The sequence below is a fragment of the Aedes aegypti genome, chromosome 1 (genome assembly GCF_002204515.2).
Source record: "Aedes aegypti strain LVP_AGWG chromosome 1, AaegL5.0 Primary Assembly, whole genome shotgun sequence".
NCBI lineage: Eukaryota > Metazoa > Arthropoda > Insecta > Diptera > Culicidae > Aedes > Aedes aegypti.
In genome coordinates this window covers 79,034,820-79,057,202 of record NC_035107.1, presented here as the reverse complement: position 1 = coordinate 79,057,202, position 22,383 = coordinate 79,034,820, and the positions used below count along the sequence as shown (strand labels likewise).

General features: G+C 42.0%; 1 protein-coding gene across 17 annotated transcripts in view; it reads right to left on the bottom strand.

The window, feature by feature from the left end:
* The window catches only part of LOC5568484 (F-actin-methionine sulfoxide oxidase Mical), a 210,712-nt gene extending 194,907 nt beyond the window's left edge, over positions 1-15,805 (bottom strand). For 3 of the 17 annotated variants that reach the window (XM_021840381.1, XM_021840389.1, XM_021840384.1), the window contains exons 1-2: positions 15,350-15,785; positions 3,793-4,528 (exon numbers count right to left, since the gene is read on the bottom strand). The gene's annotated coding sequence lies outside the window, so the exon portion shown is untranslated. Of the gene's footprint in view, positions 1-3,792; positions 4,529-4,630; positions 4,924-15,349 lie in introns of those variants that run through there. The other 14 variants (XM_021840395.1, XM_021840400.1, XR_002499458.1 and 11 more) reach the window with 13 other exon arrangements.
* Positions 15,806-22,383: the final 6,578 nt, after the last annotated feature.

Below are 22,383 nucleotides of genomic sequence, written 5' to 3'. Positions count from 1 at the left end.
AGAGATTCAACGAATCTCTGTGGAGAGATTCAACGAATCCCTGTGAAAAGATTCAACGAACCTCTGTGGAGAGATTCAACGAATCTCTGTGGAGAGATTCAACGAACCTCTGTAGAGAGATTCAACGAATCTCTGTAGAGATTCAACGAATCTCTGTAGCGATATTCAACGAATCTCTGTGGCGAGATTCAACGAATTTCTGTAGGGAGATTCAAAGAATCTCTGTAGAGAGATTCAAAGAATCTCTGTAGAGAGATTCAAAGAATCTCTGTAGAGAGATTCAATATATCTATGTAAAGAGATGCAATCTCTGTAAAAATATGCAATGAATCTCTGCAAAGAAAATGAGATTCAACTAATCTCTCGTCAAAACAACAAAAGTGGATTTAAAGAATCTCTTGTTGGAGATTCAACGAATCTCTCGTCAGAGATTCAACGAATATATGTAGAGAGATTCACCGATTCTCTGTAGAGAGATTAAACGAATTTCTGTAGAGAGATTCTTCGAATCTCTGTAGAGAGATTCAACAAATTTCTGTGGAGAGATTCAACGAATCACTGTGAAGAAATTGAACGAATCTCTGTGGAGATATTCAACGAATCTCTGTGGAGAGATTCAACGAATCTCTGTAAAATGATTCAACGAATCTTTGTGGAGAGATTCAACTAATCTCCGTGGGGAGATTCAACGAATCTCTGGTCAGAGATTCAACGAATCCCTGTGGAGAGATTCAACGAATCTCTGTGAAAAGATTCAACGAACCTCTGTGGAGAGATTCAACGAATCTATGTAGAGAGATTCAACGAATCTCTGTAGCGATATTCAACGAATCTCTGTAGAGGGATTCAACGAATCTCTGAGGAGAGATTCAACGAATCTCTGTAGAGAGATTCAACGAATCTCTGTAGAGATTCAACGAATCTCTGTAGAGATTCAACGAATCTCTGTAAAGAGATGCAATCTCTGTAAAAATATGCAATGGATCTCTGCAAAGAGAATGACTAACTAATCTCTCGTTAGAGATCTAACAAATCCCTTGTTGTGGATTTAAAGAATCTCTTGTTAAAGATTCAACGAATCTCTCGTCAGAGATTGAACGAATATATGTAGAGAGATTCACCGATTCTCTGTAGAGATTCATCGAATCTCTGAAGAGAGATTCAACGAATTTCTGTGGAGAGATTCAACAAATCTCTGTTGAGAGATTCAACGAATCTCTGTAGAGATTCAATGAATCTCTGTAAAGAGATGCAATCTCTGTAAAAATATGCAATGAATCTCTGCAAAGAGAATGAGATTCAACTAATCTCTCGTCAGAGATCTAACAAATCCCTTGTTATGGATATCTTGTTAGAGATTCAACAAATCTCTCGTCAGAGATTGAACGAATATATGTAGAGAGATTCACCGATTCTCTGTAGAGAAATTTATCGAATCTCTGTGGAGAGATTCAACGAATTTCTGAGAGATTTAACGAATCTCTATGGAGAGATTCAACGAGTCTCTGTGGAAAGATTCAACGAATCTCTGTGAGGAGATTCAATGAATCTCTGTGAAGAGATTCAACGAATCCCTGTGAAGAGATTCAACGAATCTCTGTAAAGAGATTCAATGAATATCTGTGAAGAGATTAAACGAATCCCTGTGAAGAGATTCAATGAATATCTGTGAAGAGATCAAACGAGTATCCGTGGAGAGATTCAATGAATTTCTGTGGAGAGATTTGACGAATCTCAGTGGAGAGATTCAATTAATCTCTGTGGAGAGATTCAACGAATCTCTGAGGAGAGATTTAAGGAATCTTTGAGGAGAGATTCAACGAATCTATGTGGACAGATTCAACGAAGCTGTGTGTACAGATTCAACGAATCTGTGTGGACAGATTCAACGAATGTCATTGGAGAGATTAAACGAATCTCTGTGAAGAGATTCAACGAACTTGTGGAGACATTCATCGAATCTATGTGGAGAGATTCAACGAATCTCTGTGAAAAGATCCAACAAATCTCTGTGAAGATATTCAACTCATCTCTGTGAAGAGATTCAACTCATCTCTGTGAAGAGATTCAACGAAACTCTGTGAAGAGATTCAACGAATATCTGTGGAAAGATTCAACTCATCTATTGAAGAAATTTAACGAATATCTGTGAAGAGATTCAACGAATCTCTCTGGGGAGATTAAACGAATCCCTCTGTGGAGATTCAATGAATCTATGAGTAGATTCAACGAATCATTTTCTAGAGGTTCAACGAATGTCTCTGAAGAGGTTCAACGAATCTATCTGTGGAGATTCATTGAATCCCTCTGTCGAGATTCAACGAATTTCTCTGTGGAGGTTCAACGAATCTCTGTAGAGATTTAACACATCACTGTGGAGATTCAACAAATCTCACGTCAGAGATTCAACGAATCTCTCGTCAGATATTCAATGAATCTCTCGTCAAAGAGTCAACGAATCTCTCGTCAGTGATTCAACAAATCTCTCGTCAGAGATTCAACGAATCTCTCGTCAGAGATTCAACGCATCTCTCGTCAGAGATTCAACGAATCTCTCGTCAGAGATTCAACGAATCTCTCGTCAGAGATTCAACGAATCTCTCGTCAGAGATTCAACGAATCTCTCGTCAGAGATTCAACGAATCTCTCGTCAGAGATTCAACGAATCTCTCGTCAGAGATTCAACGAATCTCTCGTCAGAGATTCAACGAATCTCTCGTCAGAGATTCAACGAATCTCTCGTCAGAGATTCAACGAATCTCTCGTCAGAGATTCAACGAATCTGTCGTCAGAGATTCAACGAATCTCTCGTCAGAGATTCAACGAATCTCTCGTCAGAGATTCAACGAATCTCTCGTCAGATATTCAATGAATCTCTCGTCAAAGAGTCAACGAATCTCTCGTCAGTGATTCAACGAATCTCTCGTCAGAGATTCAACGAATCTCTCGTCAGAGATTCAACGAATCTCTCGTCAGAGATTCATCGAATCTCTCGTCAGAGATTCAACGAATCTCTCGTCAGAGATTCAACGAATCTCTCGTCAGAGATTCAACGAATCTCTCGTCAGAGATTCAACGAATCTCTCGTCAGAGATTCAACGAATCTCTCGTCAGAGATTCAACAAATCTCTCGTCAGAGATTCAACGAATCTCTCGTCAGAGATTCAACGAATCTCTCGTCAGAGATTCAACGAATCATTCGTTAGAGAATCAACGAAGCTCTCGTTAAAGATTCAGCGAATCTCTGTAAATAGAATCAACGAATCTATATACAGAGAATCAACGAATCTCTGTAAAGATATTCAACGAACCTCTTGTTAGAGATTCAACGATTTAACGTTTAAGATTCGTTTAATCTTTCATTAGAGATTCAACGAATCTTTCGTTAGAATTTTTTACTTCAATATAACAGGCTCAAGCGCCACTCGGCATAACGGAGCCAAATTGAATTGATTTATTTTTACTAATTCACATTTGCTTCTTACTAATCTATGTTAGTTTTAGGAAACCGTAAAGCTTGCGGTTGGGAAACTCAGAAATTGTCGAAGGAAAGCTACCAAAGATTGAACTAGTTGATTTCGTTCGGTTAAGATCTTATTGTAGTCTGTGGGAGTTCTGTATCTCAAAGATTCTTTGGTTAAGTATTCAGAGATTAAGTTGTCTAGAGATAAAAAAATAGTTAAGTATTTTGAAAAAATTGATAAAACTTCCTCTGTTCAATCCCAGATTACGTCCGTCTCTTACCCATTTTTATTCTTTTCATATCCCCGACTCCATAAAACTCTGACTCACCTGATACTGTGTGTCACAGCTGTTCGCTGGTCAGAAGAATCGAATCCTCCCTAAACCCGCTCGTTTCTCACTGGCAGCACCCGCCGACCCCCTTTCGACATGCAATTCCGGCAGAGCGGCTCTGCTCCGGGCCCGGCGCACTTGCTTATCAGCTGTTTGAAAACTTCCTCGCCAGCAGAGGTGCCGTGCGCTCTCGTTCGCGCTCTCTCTCTATTCTATCCCTTTCACACACACACTAACCACCGCCAAAATAAAACAACACAGAATGCCCTGATGATGGACACAGACACCGGACAAAACACAATCACGAACGTGAAAACGGTACCTGTTTTCGGTCCTGATTCACCTTTCGCCTGCTTCGCGTCACGCACAATATCCGAAACTTCGATTCACTAGAACTCTGATGTGTCTTTCCAACGTTCGATGACGTCACCTCTATCCCAATCTCACCTTAGAACGTACACTCTCTCTTTCTCTGGATTAAAGGGAAAATTAGAACCGCACTTTTTTCTTCTTACACTCGCGATTCACTCATCCAAGCAGCGTGACATTTCATCCGCTATTTAATTTTAAACACCCATTTTCGCGCGTGGAGCCAAGTTTTCTTCGCACACTGCTAGGGTGAGAGTGATCACAGACACACACCCACTCAATGAGCACTTTTCCTTAGCCGACAGGAATTTACCGACACTGGCCGAGGCGGCTATCGTTTTGGACTTTTCCGTGTCTCGTCTTCCTGGGAAACGGAGAAAAGCAACTTTCATTAGAGAACAAGTTTGGTAAAATTTTCCGACTGTCTAATCCCGAACACACCGCACACATGCACGTCCACACTCACTCAAAAATATAGTTATGGGCCCATACTCGCATCACACTCGGGTAAAGATATCCAGGAGATGCTGCGCGGCCCGAAACCAATCCAGAAACCGTGTTTGTAATCGCTTACAAACGGTTTCCGGTGCAGGGAAGGGTTGCGGAAGGGGCGCTTCGAATAGGTATGTACCTATAGTTAAACTTTCGTTGAAATCGTAACCGTGGTTCGTAACTTGCGCGATGTTCACTTCTCGCGGACTGGTTTGAGACTGAGCCAAGTCAGGTCCCATCTCACGGGGCCAACCCAAACTGAACAGAGCTGACCGTAAACCGAGAGAAAGAAAGAGTGAGAAATTGAAGGAGTGTGCAAAAATAACACAAGAGGACCCACGCAAGGCCCAACGAACGGCACATTGCCCAACGAGCAACATCAACAACAGCCATTATAAATACCTGCTGCTGCCGCTGTTGAAGTTAAAAGTCAAGCATAATTCTTCAATCCGACGTATCTGCAAAAATAAACAAATCGAGAATTGCTTTGCATGGGCTTGACAAACGCGTAATCTACATATTGAGCCTATAAAAGTATTCCTAAAACCATTTTTCGCTTTTTTGAAATAAATTTCAATTCTGCCCTATGTGCACTTTACTCAGTGTTTCAATTTGGCTACATACACCCTACGTTTCTAGAGCGACTCAACTGTCAACATTTTTCATTCTAGCACATACACCGTACATATTGCTCATAGTAAAGCGACCTATATGCAAAATCAATACATAAAATTTTAATCAGCAGATACGTCATACTGTTTGGGAATCACTAAACATGTTGGAAATCGAGAAATTCGGATTTCCACAGCTGCAGCTAGCTGACGCGTCGGCAAACTGATGTGGAACACCATCAATATTCGGTTCTAGACAATATTTCTTACCAAATTTCTCACAAGAACTGTTCTCCATCTACTTTTCTTATTCACGGCTCCGTCAGGTGCTCCTGTTAGTTAAGATGAAATTGGAATCATTCGGAAACCAATATTCGTTGTATAGTTGAACGTAAAAACTAACTTTATTAAGTTTTATGGGAATTTGCAAACCGGTGTATGTGCAACTACAAAACAATACTGGTGTATATGACGTGACGCATGTGAAAAACGAACTGTCAAACCGACGCATCAAGCAAGGTGTATGTATCAATCAAGGTATGATATCGACGAACCATCAAGGTGTATGTGAGCAGCACAAAGCAAAAGGGTTTATTCGATAATTGTACCAGTTTTTCAATCTAATTCAAAACAAATCCGAGTTGTTTAATAGTGGTTAGAAACAGTGTTCTTTTTTCAACTTATAGTAGATAAAGTAATAGAAAAAAATGCAAAACATTTTAAATAGGATTTAAAATGCTTAACAATATATTGCATTGCATTTTTCTCGAATCCTTCCAAATGTTAGTTACGCCTATTTGAAAAATCATGCTTGAAGTGTTGCGTCGTTCGTTGCTTGGTTTGGTCGGTCAGCCGTGAGAGAGTCCGCTGTTTATGTCGGATTTTATTCGCTCTCATTCTCGTGGACTCAATCCCACCCAGCTGAGAGCCATAACAAACCGAACCGTGGATAGTGGTTGCCAAATTTACTGGAGTTGGGCTGGCTGTTATTTTATTTACTTGGTATTATATCAATTAATTTGATAAAACCTCGTTAACGATGTTACGCCATTTTACTCGATTTATAGCTATATCGAAGTTGGATTTCGGCCCACGTTTTTAAGATCCTGTTCATCTGATCAAGCCATTTCGCTACACGTCTTCTTGTACCAACCGGAATCGACGGCGAACATCAATTTCGCAGGGTTGTTGTCCAGCAGTCTTGCAACATACCCTGCCCAGCGATTTCTTCCGGCTTTCTCCATCTCCTGGATACTGGGCTCACCGAGGAGTCTTACGTGCTCCTAATTCATTCTACGCTGCCATACACCGTGTACACCGTGCAGGTCCTGCCGACAATATCCATATCCGAAGCAAACAAATTTACTGGATCTTGTTAAAATCGTACCTCGGTTGTGAAACCTGACTCTTCGCATGACAGCCTGAAATCTTCACGCTATTCTGCACAACGTCCTTCGTTGCTCTTATTAATCTTGTGAGTTTCTCTGGAAAGCTGTACTCGTCCATAATTTTCCATAGCTCTTTGCGGCCAATACTATCGTATGCCGCTTTAAAATCGATGAACAGGTAACGCGTTGAGACTCGATATTCACGGCATTGCTAAATAATTTAGGGTACAGTGAAGATTTAGTCCGTCATCAAGCGGCCATTGATAGAACGAGCTTCATGACTGCCCACAAAATCATTTGCAATTAGTGGTAGACCTGAAAGATAATCTGTGATAGTACTTTGTAGGTAAAATTTAGGATAGTGATCGCACGATAGATCTTTCAATTTTAGATCGAGTAAACTGTATCCGATAAATCTAAGTCTGCAGTTGTCTCCACTATTATTACCTTCTCTATCATGTGGCCGAAACTGGTTCTGCTGGCCTAAGCCAATAATATTTTCAGCGGAACACTAAGAGCTAGAGGCAAGAAGTTATACGAAATATTTCAAATATGTTTTGTGGGAGAATTTCCTGAGGACTATTAGAGATTAAATCAGGCTTGCCCAGACTTTACAAACCGCGAGTCAAATACAAGAAACATCATTATACTGCCCATATTCGCATGGTTGGTGTAAGCGCCTATATAACCAAAATGCATTTTTTCATTGACATGCATTCTTTTCCTCATAATACACTTAATAATACGCCTAATATACAGCGTTTATTTGTTCTGAAATATTTGAACTATGAGAGGAAAACGGATTGACATGAGCAAATACACCAACATATTCGAAGAAACACCCGGTTTGTCTATGACAGTAATCGTTCATCAAACTCACTGATTTGACTGATAAAACGACGTACACGTTTGCAGATGACAAAAGTGAGAAGTTACTCAATAAGTCTCCCCCAGTCAACTTTTGAACTTCAATCTTTAGCATATGCACATATTATTCGACCGGAATTGTTGAAAGATTCAAGACTGCAGCTGGGAACACAAAAACGCATTTTCCCAGCAAAGATAGTGCTGCTGGTTACGTCGACCATACAAACATGGGCAGTATAGAGCGGGCCAGAATTTCATATTGCACTCCCAATGAACAATGTTAGGAAAACAAATTTCACAGCTTTTCCCTCATATTCGTACTTTACTGTTATAAAATTTTGTGCGAACCTTAGTCATGAATCTGAAAGAACTGTTGCTAGAATTTTGAGAGTTCTTCCCAGGACTGCGAATGTCATCTTTTTTTGATATTTAAAGTTTCGTGGTATGAAATCTGTATGAAGTCTATCTAGGATTTTATCACAATATTACCTAGGAATATGTGAGAATTTTGAATTAAGCAATATCTTGAGCATTGTGCTTGTTAGACATTGATGAAGACTTGTTTGAAGATTGGCTTGTTTCTTTATTGAAGCTGGTTCTTAAACTGACTAGGGAAGGTTTGCTAGGCACAAACAGATCTCCAAGGCTGCATCGTCGCAACGCTTGCTTGTGTCGCCTTGCTTGTTGCTGCAGCGCGGTGACGCAGTGCTTTCAATACGCCACAAAGCGAAGTGGTTGTGTTAACACTCGATTGTATTTGGTAACATAGGATCCAACTAGGGGCCCAGATAGCCGTAGCGGTAAACGCGCAGCTATTCAGCAAGATCAAGCTGAGGGTCGTGGGTTCGAATCCCACCGGTCGAGGATCTTTTCGGGTTGGAAATTTTCTCGACATCCCAGGGCATAGAGTATCTTCGTACCTGCCACACGATATACACATGCAAAAATGGTCAATCGGCAAAGAAAGATCTCAGTTAATAACTGTGGAAGTGCTCATAAGAACACTATGCTGAGAAGCAGGCTCTGTCCCAGTGGGGACGTAATGCCAGGAAGAAGAAGAAGAAGGATCCAACTAGACGTAGTTGTACGGTTTGCTCCTAAGTATCCGATTCACTCATTGAAACATAGTCCATTTCGTCATCAGATTGTTCATTTGGAAGCTGTACATCGTTATTGGTAGTTCTCTTTGTGTCTTCCTCATAGTCATCGAATCGATATTTCAGCAATTGATGACTCATAAACTTGATAACTCCTAGCTCTGCTACCATACATTCATAGAGGAGTGAACCTAGCTTTTTGATGACTTTCGCTCGCATCAGGAACATGAACAGATTTCATCCTCAGCATGAACAGAAAGCTTGAAATTCTTCCGAAGAAAACACAGTTCCATTGTCCGATACCAGTGTATCGATGGAACCAAATCTGCCGATAAACTCCAAAATCCTCTCGATCGATTCTTTCGAAGTTCGGAACGAGAAATGGTCCACGTGTACTCTAAGCAACTTGTCACGTCGGCTTTCAATAACGATTTGTTTACGGTCAACCAGTGAACAAGTTTCAGCTTCGATGATATTCAGAAAACTTGCTAATTCGTCCTCATCTTCATCTACTGTCCACTCGTCACTTCCGGTGGGATACCGGGACAAATAATCTGCGAGAACATATTTCACTCCTTTCACGTGTCGAATATCGTAATAGTAACCTGATAGGAACGCCGCCCAACGTTGAAGTCGACCAGCTGCCATCTCCGGGACACCTTTGGAACTGAACAGACCAGTCAAAGGCTTGTGGTCTGTCATTAACACAAAATGCCGGCCTTGGAAATAGTTAATTTGTTGATTCCGTAATAAATGGCCAGTGCTTCCTTGTCGAATACCGAGCAATTAGCTTATGGCTTCTTATAGATCCTGGACGCAAATGAGATGGGACGCTTGCTTTTATCCGGGAACTCGTGAATATTCACTGCTCCAATTCCTTCATTCGAAGCGTCACAATAAAGCTTGACTGGAAGTTTTGGATCGTAGTGAATAGGTACTGTGTCTTCGGAAATAAATTTCTTCGCTGTCTCAAAAGCCTTCTGCCGATTATTGTTCACAAAAACTTGACGTCGTCCTACAATGGCAGCAAGCTTGGACAAAATTAGACATAATAGTTGGCCAGGCCCACAAACGCTCGAGCTTGCTTGACATATTTCAGAGATGTTACATCCGCGATTGCTTACACCTTCTCAGGATCCTCGTGTAAGCCATCCTGATCGATAACGTGACCAAGATAACCAACTTCTTAAACGGAAAACTCACACTTCATTTTGTTCAGCAGAAATTCGGCCTCCTTGAGCCGGGTTTGTACAGGCCTCCAGTGCTCCGTAATGGTCCGGCCTGACACCATTTTATCGTCCAGGTAAACAACTGTTCCACGGCAGCCTTGAAGAACTTTCTCCAATGTCGCTTGAAAAAAGGGACACGCTGGCTTCGTTCCGAACGGAAGTCATTTCATCCAGTAGACACCCCTGTGTGTGCTCCAGGCCAACAGCTTCTTTGTATCACCTCTTCTAGCTGATAATACGCGTTCTTCAGGTCGAACTTTAAAAAATACTTACTTATCTGAAGCGCCGCCAAAATCTCCTCGATCACAGGAAATGGATGACGATCTTCCTGCAGGAATGGGGGAGCGTGATACGGTAATCTGCAAACAGTCGTATCGACGAATCCTTTCTGAGAACGGGAACAAGTGGCGTACCTCATTCCCTGTGACGATGATGCTTTCGAAATAATTCCATTTTCTTCCAGTCGGTCCAGTTCCACACCCACCTTCTGCTTGAAAGCGAGAGGAACCTTTCGGGGCTTGCAGAATTACGGGACTGCTTCTTCCTTGAGGGCTAGTCAAACCTTGCCATGCTTGAAATGGTCCAACTCACCATCGACAATTTCAGCATGCTTAATGGCGGCTTCAGCTGCTTCTTGCAATCAACTTGTGGACTTCATAGCCGTGCGGTTAATGTTACCAAGCATTTAGCCGCATCATGTCAAGGAGTGTGGGTTCGATTCAAGCCGCAGTCCGGAAAACTTTTCGTCAGGAAAGTATTTCGACTGTGCTAGTGGGCGTTGCATGCTGGTCCGTTGTCTAGTGTGGTGCTTCCTTTAAAGGGCAAATCGTCCACTGGAAGCATTAACGTGTCCGTGTCTTTTTTTAACCTCCTTCGAAACGTGGCAAAAATCGATTTTCAAATTCCAGCGGCAAATGGTCCGCCGGCTCAGCAACGGCTGTCTTGTTCTCTCGAACACGTAAATCTCCTCCGTGGACACGTGGTCGTTGTATCGCATTTCCGTAATGAAAGTGGCGATCGCTCGGAAACCAGATCCATCCAATGTTCAGCGGCAGCGCAGAAAACAAAATATCATAAAGATCCTTGGTAACGGCATTCACCGGACTCCCTGTTTCCATCTCGAAACGAATAGCGCATTCGTCTTATCACATAGCTTACACACGTAACTTTTGTATTGACACTTTCGGAAATCGTGGTTTTCTCTAACCCAGGCAAAACGCTTCGCTCCAGGACCTCACTGCTTCTTGTCTGCTCCATGCTGGATTTATGCACGTCCAGAACGCTTCGCTTTTGTAGGGTAAATTCTTTCTTTAACGCAATCTTTATCAAATCGTCGAAACTTGTTGCAGCATCTTCTCGCTCAAAAATGGAGCTACAACGGAGGCCCACCACGAACAAAGTCTTGATAAACGTGTTCAGATCTTCTCCAAAATCACAATCGACTGAAGAGGCTACGTGTGGACCATAACAGGACCGATTCTGCATCTCCTTTCCGGGCCACAAAAAACTGCTTCGAACGTTCTTCGTAGAGTGGCCATGAATCTCCAACTTGAACTTCCTTTCTCCTTCCATCACCAAAATGTAGGATATTGATGACGACTTGTTTGAAGATTGGCTTGTAACTGTATTGAAGCTGGTTCTTAAACTAACTAGGGAATGGAAATTGGATGACTTATATAGTAGTTTGAATCAACAACCAGCTGATTGCTAAGCACCAACAGATCTCCAAGGATGAAGTGCTGCATCGCCGCAACGCTTGACGGTTTTCGACGCCACGCTCGTGCCCCTTTGCATGTTGCTGCAGCGCGGTGACGCAGTGCTTTCGGTACGCCACAGTGCTTAAGATTTTTTCAATGTCCTTTCCAAGTTTTCGCTTGAATCTTGCCTTTTTGTAAGAATCTTATTACAGTCGACTCTCCATATCTCGATATCGAAGGGACCATCGAGATTGGGAGATCAGAAAATAATCGACATAGGGAAAGATGGCGAGATGTAGAAAGTTGACTGTACCATCTTAATTTTGTGCGAATCTCTCCGAAGATTATCTTGAATCATACTTTATTTATGCGTAAAACAATTACTACAGCTATTCGAACTCCTAAGAAGCTGCTCTAGCTAAAATTTTCAATGAATTTTTATTGACGGTTTTTTTTCGATTCTCGGTCTGTCCAGGATCTTTTCGTAATGGAAATTTCCTTAACTTCCCTGGGCATAGAGTATCATCGTACCTGCCACACGATATACGAATGCGAAAATGGCAAGGCAACTTTGGCAAAGAAAGCTCTCAGTTAATAAATGTGGAAGTGCTCATAAGAACACTAAGCTGAGAAGCAGGCTCTGCCCCAGTGAGGACGTTAATGCCAAGAAAAATAAGAAGAGGATAGGACGCAATATCAAACGCTTCTAGAACATCCAGAAATGCCATAAGAACTAATTCTTTTCTGTGAAGCATGGATTCTATTGTTGACAATTTGTTGTAAGGACTGTTCATTTTATAAAGTGGACACCTTGTACCTGCAATATCTTTTTTAATTTATTATTGTAATCGCAATCGGTTTTCTGTACATCGTTCAATGCTGTACAATTTTGTGATAACCAAAATACCAAAATAATTAAATTTCACACGAATAGGGCACAAAGTTTTGAACGATCGATTTTTGGAGATTATCAAAACCAACGATTATTAAAAAATCTGGAAAATTCGATATTTTTTTCGATTTTATAAAAGGCTTGCTATTTGAAAGCATCATCAATCAAAAGCCTGCAGCAAAATTTCAAATTATTTTTGGAGCAACAATTTATCGGATACCATGAAATCCTTTTTTCACAGATTTTTTTTTTGATGAAAAATATTTTAATTTGGAATGTAACTGACATGAGTATATTTTTTAGGTTCAAAGCACATCCTGACGGAAGTACAAGTATAGTATTAATATGAAAAATAACCAATGCCTTCAAGGAGTTGCTAATTTAGTCCACATGTTACATTTTTTTTCTTTAATAAAGACATTACACGTTAATGCTTCCAGTGGGCTATTTGCCCTTTGAAGGAAGCACCACACTAGACAACGGACCAGCATGCAACGCCCAGTGGCACAGTCGGAAAACTTTCCTCTCGAAAAGTCTGAGGCTGGAATCGAACCCACACTCCTTAGCACGATGCGGCTAAATGCCTCGGTGAAGTCCACATTATTTTAAGTACAATAGAAGAACAAAATTAATGTTTTATTTTCAGAAGACCTCTCAAAGCACAATGATAATCATCAAAACTGGCAATACTGGTATAATTGAATCAAATTTATTTTCTACGTCTTATTTTTATGATGTCATTCTGAGATTTCCGATAAAAATATTCGAAGAAACACTCCTACAATTTACTGTAGATCGATAAATATGCGTAAATGATTTTAAAAGTATGAGATTTTTCAATATAACGACCATAAAGAGTAAAATTTATATTTGAGAATGCAATTAAAACTCACGATTTAGCTTTCATTTATACAAATATAGTTTCTTTACTAATGCGAACCAATTTTATTATTGTTTGTAATGGTCTACCTATATTAGAATAGTAAAGGATACCAACACACAATTTGTTCATAAAAATAAGGATTTTTGTTATGCGAAAAATAATGCTTAACTTTGATGAGCAGTTTTTTTAGGAGTTTTTGGGAAATCTATTTAATTCTTCAACCAAAAGCGTTTTGTGAGATTTTATATTTTCATAGCAGGGGCGACTCGTAACCATTAGCGTAACTTAAACTTTAGCCTAGAGGGGGCTTGGCATGATCAAAACAAATTCTCAAACAAGATACGTACTTGACATAGGGTTTTAATTTTCTAGGGGGGGCTTAAACTCTTCTAGGGAGGGCTGAGACCCCCTGTATTTACGCCAATGCTCGTAACCTCACTTTCTACCTGTTCTAGGACTCTAAAAATGACTATTTCGACAAATTTAGATTATAAATCAAAACGTTAATTATTGAAATCGTCCTTTCTAACAAATCTCTACTCATTACATGCAAATTTATTGCTGAAATTCAAGAATTTCTATTCGTGGAACAGGCAGATTTGAGGTTAGGGAATCGCCACTGTTTCATAGCATTGTAGAATAATAGTTGAACGATACACAGAAAACCGATTACGATTTTATCAATAAATAAAAAAAATATAGCTTAAAAAAGGTGTCCACTTTATAAAATAAACAGTCCTTAACCAGTTCTTTAAGAGCTGTGACTGTAGATTTATTGGGTTGGTAAGCAAATTGATAATCCTCACTGCGACAGAGCCTGCTTCTCAGCTTAGTGCTCTTATGATTACTTCCAGTTAATAAATACTGAGAGCTTTCTTTGCCAAAGTTGCCATTTTCGCATTCGTATATCGTGTGGCAGGTACGATGATACTCTATGCCCAGGGAAGTCAAGGAAATTTCCATTACGAAAAGATCCTGGACCGACCGGGAATCGAAACCAGAAACCTTCAGCATGGCTTTGCTTTGTAGCCGCGGACTTTAATCAGGCTTTAGGCTCCATTCATTCATTAATTTATTGGTATTACATTGTTATTACAATGGAGCCGCGTCAACAATTTCACGCCATATAACTCGGAATGCTCCATACAATATTCAAACAAATGTCTTAGACTGATGAAAACCAGTGCTTCTACCTTAATCGAAATCCCATAAAAGCATTGTGAGGTTTATTTCATTATATCAAAATCCAGCCCGATCAGAAGGATGGTACCCTTGGTGAAATTACGGATTATCAAATACTTGCAAATTGTTTTACCTCTGTTGCTTTCATAGGATCGATTTAGGAGTAGCTTTCAGACATCCATCGGAATGTCTATGATTATTCTCAAAGCTGTGTATCTAGTGCTTTATCTTGCATCTTATCGTAAACCCGTAAGTCCGACTAAATCTCTTGAATTTTGTTTTTTTTTTCTTATTAATCCCGATAGAACGTGGAATGTACCATTTCTTATCAAATGATGTGTTGTAATCCACTTCTTTGAATTCGAATTAGTGATACTGTTGATTAGCCAATCTTTGGCAACGCTGTTGTAGACAATCAAGCTTTCCACCGCTCTCCTACTGGAGCGTTGCAGGGGGATTGAAGTTCCCGTATTACTCATTTCGCTTAGCGAAAGATCTAATTCCTTCGGATAATCTATCCGTAATCACTCCGTTTCAATTCACAGTATGAACTTTCAGCTGGTCCGAATATTTACATAATCGATCAAAATCTCGTCCCTCTTCTCGTCCTTTCCAAGGAATTCCAACACCCAACTTCCATCGAACCCCGAGACAGACAAATCCACCTCCTTGGGCGGCTCCACCCATCGTTTCATGATTCTTCATCTGCTTGGCCCCGGTTCCTATCTCATGTCCTATCCATCGGTTTTCTGTCGTAATCAGAAATGCAAGACTCTCACACACATTCACTCAATCTTATCCGCACTCAGCAGAAGGGGGACAAAAACCGAAGCAATCCTTGACTCACAGTAATGATTCTTTGCAGCAACTTTTCACGCAGTTTTTGTTCACGCACGGGGAAATTCACTTTTTACAACGCATCCACTTATTCCACAATCGCCATCAGCGGCCATAAATCGACTATTATTGCTTTTCCTTCCACCCAACAACACAAGTTAATCCGCACCAGATTTTTTCACCACTCGATTGGTCCCGATTCGCACTTCCCATGGCAGAACTTCTGTCTCTGGACTGTGGATCACAGCCAGCTTCCCCCGGGGGGGCTCGTCACAATCGCGGACAAAACCAAGGTATCTAACCTTGGTCAAAACGACACTATAGACGCGCGGGCGGGGACACTCAACGGCACTGATGGCAATCGAAAATTATTCAGCGGACGCAATCACATCCGATCACCACAAACATATCGACACGAATAAAAATTCTCTGCTCTTGATCGACGAGCAACCGAAACGAAGGGCCGCGGCTGCAGAGATTTTTGATTTTCCCTTTTTCGCGAAGGGAAACGTCAAATCTGAACCGGTAAAATAGTGCTGTGCGACAATCGGTTCAGGGGTTCACAAACTGTTTCGTGGTGCTCACGCTGTGGGCAAAATATTGACAATTCGAGTGACAGTTAGAAGCTCAAACTTACACGGAGAAATATTTTTACCTAATTTTTGAGTTTACTTTACCCAAAATTAAGTATATCGATTATAGTTTCAACCCAAAATCTCTCGGTTTTCTCATTCTCCCACACGAATGTTGTCAAAAATAGAGAGAGCTGCATCTACCCAATGGGGGTACTTTGGCCCAATAAGCCAAATTTGGGTAAATGCAACTTTTCTTATGTTTGGGTGGAAAGAACTCAACTTTGCGTTAAATCAACCCAAAATTGAGTATATTTTTCTAATGGAATTAAAGCCAAACTACCTAGTGGGGACCTTGGAAATTTAGCCAAAATTGAGTTATTGGGCTCAACTACGGAATTGCGTTGAAACAACCCAAAATTGAGTTGAATTCCGTCTCCGTGTAGGTGAAATTCGGCGTCGGCATTCTAATTTAGTGCTTCGCCGACGGATAAGGGCTCATTCACAAATTTCATAACGCTTTAGGGGGTGGGTTTCGCCTAAAACTTATAATTATCCCCTTAATAAATAGCTTTGAGCTCGCCTAACCCCAAAGACAACGTGCTTCATAGAACTCCGAAAATACATCCGAAAACGTTCCAACAGACTTCGCACGTCGATTAATTCTGCAGATAAGTGCCTTTGAAATCGTGACCACAAGACGGCCATTGTGACGGCCATGTTTGGATTACGACATGGTTCACCTTAATTATGCGAGATATTTCAACCGATTCAACATCAACACAGAAATCGCACAGTACTTCATCTTCCATCATCGCTACGTTCCCCTTTTTTGACAGCTGAGTTTTGATGATTGTAATGATTGTTTTCCTTCCATCCTCCACCGCACGAGCTGCACGTTCATCGACAAAAAATGTGAAAGAAGTTTTGTTCGTGGACCGGCGCGTTTTATACGTTCGATTTTTCAGTCTCCGAAAATTAGTAACTTTCCGGTGTTTTTCGAGGTTCCTGATTACGAACGAGTGACGCCAGGAAGGCTCGTTCAGGCACCTGTCTGAAGGAGGTGGTCGCTGAAGTGGACACACCGAGGATCCTGCTGAGAAGGAAGCGGAATAGTGTGGAACTACCGGATAAAAAATTCGAGCAGAGTAACGGGCAGGAGAGTAGCAGTGCGAGTGTGTCGAGCAATAATTATTAGAAATAGACACCTAGAGAAATTTTTGAACTCGTTCAGGAAACTTGTAAATAGCAGAGAAAAATATTTTTTTAAGATAAAAGTTGATTTCAATAAACCGAAGAATAAGAGAAACTAGCTTTTAAGTAAAAATAGTTTAAGACAGAAGAAAAAGCAGGATGGTAGCTAGCATGAGGAAAATCGCAACGCGGAGTACGACTTCGTTATCGAAGGCAGTCCCAGGACGGGGGACAAATAGGGCATCGCAGTCCCAACCAAAGTCTCCTACGCAAACGGTGCAACTAACGGACACGCTCTACCTGGAACCAGCGAAATATGATGAACCGTACCCACAACATCCCGCGATGGTGGGGAAGTTTTTAGCGGAGGCTGGGTTCAAGCGATGCAGAGAGATCACCAAAATCGGAATGTTCCGGTTCAAGTTAGAGCTGGACGGGAAGGTTGACCCAGCTCAACTGTTGAAGATCAACCTGGCATCTAAAAACCTGGCGCTGTACTCTCCACAGGGACAGACGCAAACGATATGTTTCGTCCGCGATGTACCTATGGAGATAACCGACGAAGAACTGGCAAGCGAAACAACTACGGAGTTCCGGGTGGTAAAAGTCGAAAGGATGTTGAGAAAAGAACAGGGGACACTCAAGCCAACACGAAATGTCAAAGTCACGGTGCAAGGGCAAGAGCTACCAAGGGTGATCAGCATTTTTGGAGCCAACTTTCGACCGGAATTGTACGTGTTTCCAGTGAAGCAATGCTCCTCTTGCTGGAGGTTCGGTCACACGAGGAAAAAGTGCGCCGGTAAGGAGAAGTGTAGAAACTGTGGTAAGGAGCACGAGACAAGTGCGGAGTGTGCAGACCCACCTTGCTGCGTTAACTGCAAACAAGGACACGCCGCAAACAGCAACACATGTCCGGAGAGGGATAGAAGGAGGAAGATCGTCAAGGAGATGGAAGCCAGAAAAGTGCCATATGCCGAAGCGGAAAAATCGTATCCGAGAACCCAGAACAGATACGATGGCCTGCAGGACGAGTCCGAATATCCCGGACTTACAGATTCCGAAGAGACTCAACCGCTATATACAGGAGCTACACGGAAAAGTCACAGGACAAAGGGAGTGAGACGAGCAACCGCAGGAAGCAACACGTCACGCGAAAACAGCGTTCTGTCGATTCGTCGCGAATCCAGAACAAGTTACAGTGTGGTAGCGGAGGGTAACCCACACAGAGCTACGGAAATCGAAAGGCTTCTTGCACAGCTGAGACAAGACATCCTACGCCTGTGTCGGGTCCAGTTGTGGATGGAACCGATCATCGCAGTCCAGAAGAAGCTGAGCCAACGCATCCAACAAGAGAGAACGGAAATAGAGACAGATCAACTTCTCATCGAGGTCAGCATGCAACTAGAAACAATAATAAAGAACGGAAGACTCGAAGTTAATACCGAGAATAGATCAACTAACAACAGCAATGGACAATAACACTTTCAACATCATCCAACATAACATCCAAAGCTTACGACTAATGGAAAAACGAGAAGAACTATTTGCATGCATGACCTACGATAACATCTCAATAGCCCTACTGCAAGAGATATGGCTAAAGGAAAATGAGCCCTTTAGCTTCAAAGGATACCAGCTAGTGTCCAAACGCCGACCCGAAGGATATGGTGGGGTCGGAATTTTGATTCGCCAAGAACTAGCCTACAAAAGGCTTGACCTCCCGGACTTCGATGCGCTTGAAGTGGTCGGGATAAAGATAATAAAAGGCTCCAACCCCATCAACTTGATCTCCGCATATCTTCCACCAGTAAGACGATCCGCAAATGAAGATAGAGCGGATCTGGAAAAGTTCTTCAAATTTTTGGAAGAATTGCGAGGGGAGGTTGTAATAGGTGCAGATCTCAACGCCCATCATCCTTCGTGGAGCCCGGAATTTGCCGCATGTAGTCGAGGGAGAAATCTTCGCAGACTGATCGACCTGTCCAACTTGGTATTATTGAATGATGGATCACCTACCATGATCAGCCAACCCGGTGGAAAAAACTCAGCTATAGATCTGACGCTGGTATCAACTGGAGTGGCGAGGAAATCCTGCTGGGCAGTTAAAGAGGAAGAGTTTGGCAGTGTACACATGGCCGTTCGTTTAGGAATTACTGACGAAATTCCGAGGAATGAGAGAAACTTCACCAAGATCAACAAACAAAAGCTCGTAGAACACCTCAACAGCATAAGGCCGCAGTTTATATATGACCCCAAGGAAATGGTGGAAGTGATTGACGAAGCAGTGAAAGCAAGTTCGTACACCCTGAAGAACAAAAAGATCAACTTTCTGAAGCCATGGTGGACCGACGAGATTGGGAGGCTGTACGAAACCAAAAGGGAAGCATTAAGAGCCTATAATCGAAACAAAACGGAGTCAAACTTCATTAAACTGAAGAAGGAGAGAGCCCGCTTCAAAAAGGAAGTCAGGAAGATCAAAAGAGGTTATGTCAGAGAACTCACTGAGAAGATAGACGAGTCCACCCCAGCCCGTCATCTATGGAACCTGGTGAAAGGAATCGATACCGCGCTCACGGGCAAACACAGGAAGCTGGTCAATCTAACAGCGGAGGAGGGACAGAAGTTTATGGATACATACTTCAGTAATAAACTGCACGAAGTACACATGCCGAGTACCAGTACGGACAAGGAACTGGAAGGCTATGAAATGGCTATAAAAGATGAGGAAATCTTGCACGTCCTTAGGCAGAGGAAAAACCATTCAGCACCAGGCCCGAACGGTTTTTCGTATGCAGTGCTAAAGGAGCTGAACCCGGAGATGCAACGCAAAATCTGCGAGATGTTGAGCGAGGTGTTTGTAACGGAAGAAATACCGGAATCGTGGAGGATTACGGAGGTGCGGCCGATCCCTAAAAAATCAGGCGAAGCAGATCAGCTAAACAACCTGCGTCCTATTGCCCTCATGAACATTGAAATTAAGCTGATCAACGCGGTGGTAAAGGATCGGATGTCTGAAATAGTAGAAATCAACAGGCTGTTACCGGAGCTATCGTTCGGCTTTAGGAAAAATGTATCAGCATCAACCTGCATAAACTATGTTGTTAACTCGATCCACAAAGCGAAAGAAATGAAAAAGGAAGTCTTTGTCATCTTCTTGGACGTCAGCAAAGCGTATGACTCTGTGAATACTGGAACACTTCTTAAGATCTTGGCCAAAGCGAGGATTCCCGAAAAACTCATCTCATGGCTGCATGAGTACCTTAGATGTCGACAAATGCAACTAAAGACGGAAACCAACTCAGTAAAGATGGAAATATCTGAAGGACTCCCACAAGGATGCCCGCTATCGCCGTTGCTGTTTAATCTATACACAGCTGCGCTACACGAACTTTCTTCGGAGGATGAGGAGTTGGTTCAATTTGCGGACGACTTTGCAGCCATAATAAAAGCAGACTCGGTCGAAGAAGCAGCTGAACGCTGCAACAGGTTCCTTCAACGAATTTTCACCAAACTGCAAGACCTAAATTTGAAAGTAAGTCCACACAAATCAGCGATAGTACCGTTCACTAGGAAGCACACAAACCACATCAAAGTGAGCGTTCGAGGCGAATCCATACAACTCGTCAACACACACCCGTATCTTGGATACATCATGGATAGGAGTCTATCACATAGAAAGCACATTGATTCGGTGGTAGAAAAGGCCGGAAAGAAGCTGGGATTGTTAAAAATGCTGTCGAGAAAGTCCAGTGGAGCGAATCCAGAAACCCTGATTAAAATAGGGAACGCCTTAATCAGGAGCCGCATGGAATATGGGGCAACGGTTTATGGAAATGCTGCAACGACAAACCTCAACAAGCTACGAGTGTTACAGAACGCCTACATTCGCAAGGCTATGAATTATCTCACCAGCACCCCGGTACACGTCATGCTGGCTGAGTCTGGACAACTACCCATGGAACAACGAATCGAGGCACTCACAAAACGGGAACTGATAAGAGCCATGTGGTACAGGACACCACTGATGAGGTTCATTGGTGATACGCTGAGCAGAGAAATGGGAAATGAATCACACCTCACGGAGACGGCCGACAAACACACAGATCTGCTCTATCAGGTTCAACCATCGGATCGAGAACTACCATTTCTAATGCGTATGCGGTACTTCATGAGAGTGGACTTCAGTCAAATTGTGAAAACAACCCTAGCGAAAGATCAACCGAAGAAGGACAATGCGTGTCCAACAATATGGCGGAAGTTATTCTTGGATGCAGCCCAAACGACCTACAAGCTACACAACAGAGTATATACGGACGCCTCCAAAACGACATCGGGAACAGCTTTTGCAGTATATGACGAAACAGACTCAAGCATCGTCTCCGAAGGGATCAACAACAATTTCTCCATCACGAACGCCGAGCTTTTTGGCATACTCAAGGCAGTAGAGTTGGTCAAAAGCAAGGGCTACAAAAAAGCAGTGATCTTCACGGATTCTAGAAGCGCCTGTGAGATGCTATTGAACAGTAAAAGCTTTGAAGGAAATTACTTGCTAGCAGAAATCTACAAAGAACTATATGGAATACGAGGGAATCCCATCAGAATTCAGTGGATTCCTAGCCACATGGGCATCGACGGAAACGAGAGAGCAGACCTAGAAGCCGTCGAACAAACGAAAAAACTACAATCCTTTTTCAACGGAATCACTATGAGCGATGCCCTCATCCTAAGCAACCACGAGATATGGGACAGCTGGAAAAGAAAATACCAAGAACAATCGAACGACAAAGGAAAATGGCACTACCAAATTCTAGATCGTCCGTACAAACAGATATGGAGCAAACACCTAACACTCAACGCAGACGAAATCAAGGTTCTAAACAGAATTAGATCTGGACATTGTCTCACCAAGGACCGGAAATTCAAGTGGGGGTGGGAAGAAGACGACCAATGTGAATGGTGTGATACAACCGAAGATTTGAAACACATCCTGTACGAATGCCCACGATACGATAGAGAAAGAGCCGAATATCCAGTTTTGGAATATATGCAGCCGCTAGAAACCATACTCCAGAACAGAAATGAAGAAGACATGAAACAAATAGTATACTTCCTGAAAAGGAACAACCTCCACATTTGAGAACAAACAGCCCACAAGACGTCGAACACCCATAGAGAAATAACGGATCTTTATCACCACAAGCCAACGGCGGCGAGATGGACCAACTCGTGGTCTTAGCCAGTCGAAAAGACAATCCAAAAAAAAAAAAAAAAAAAAAAA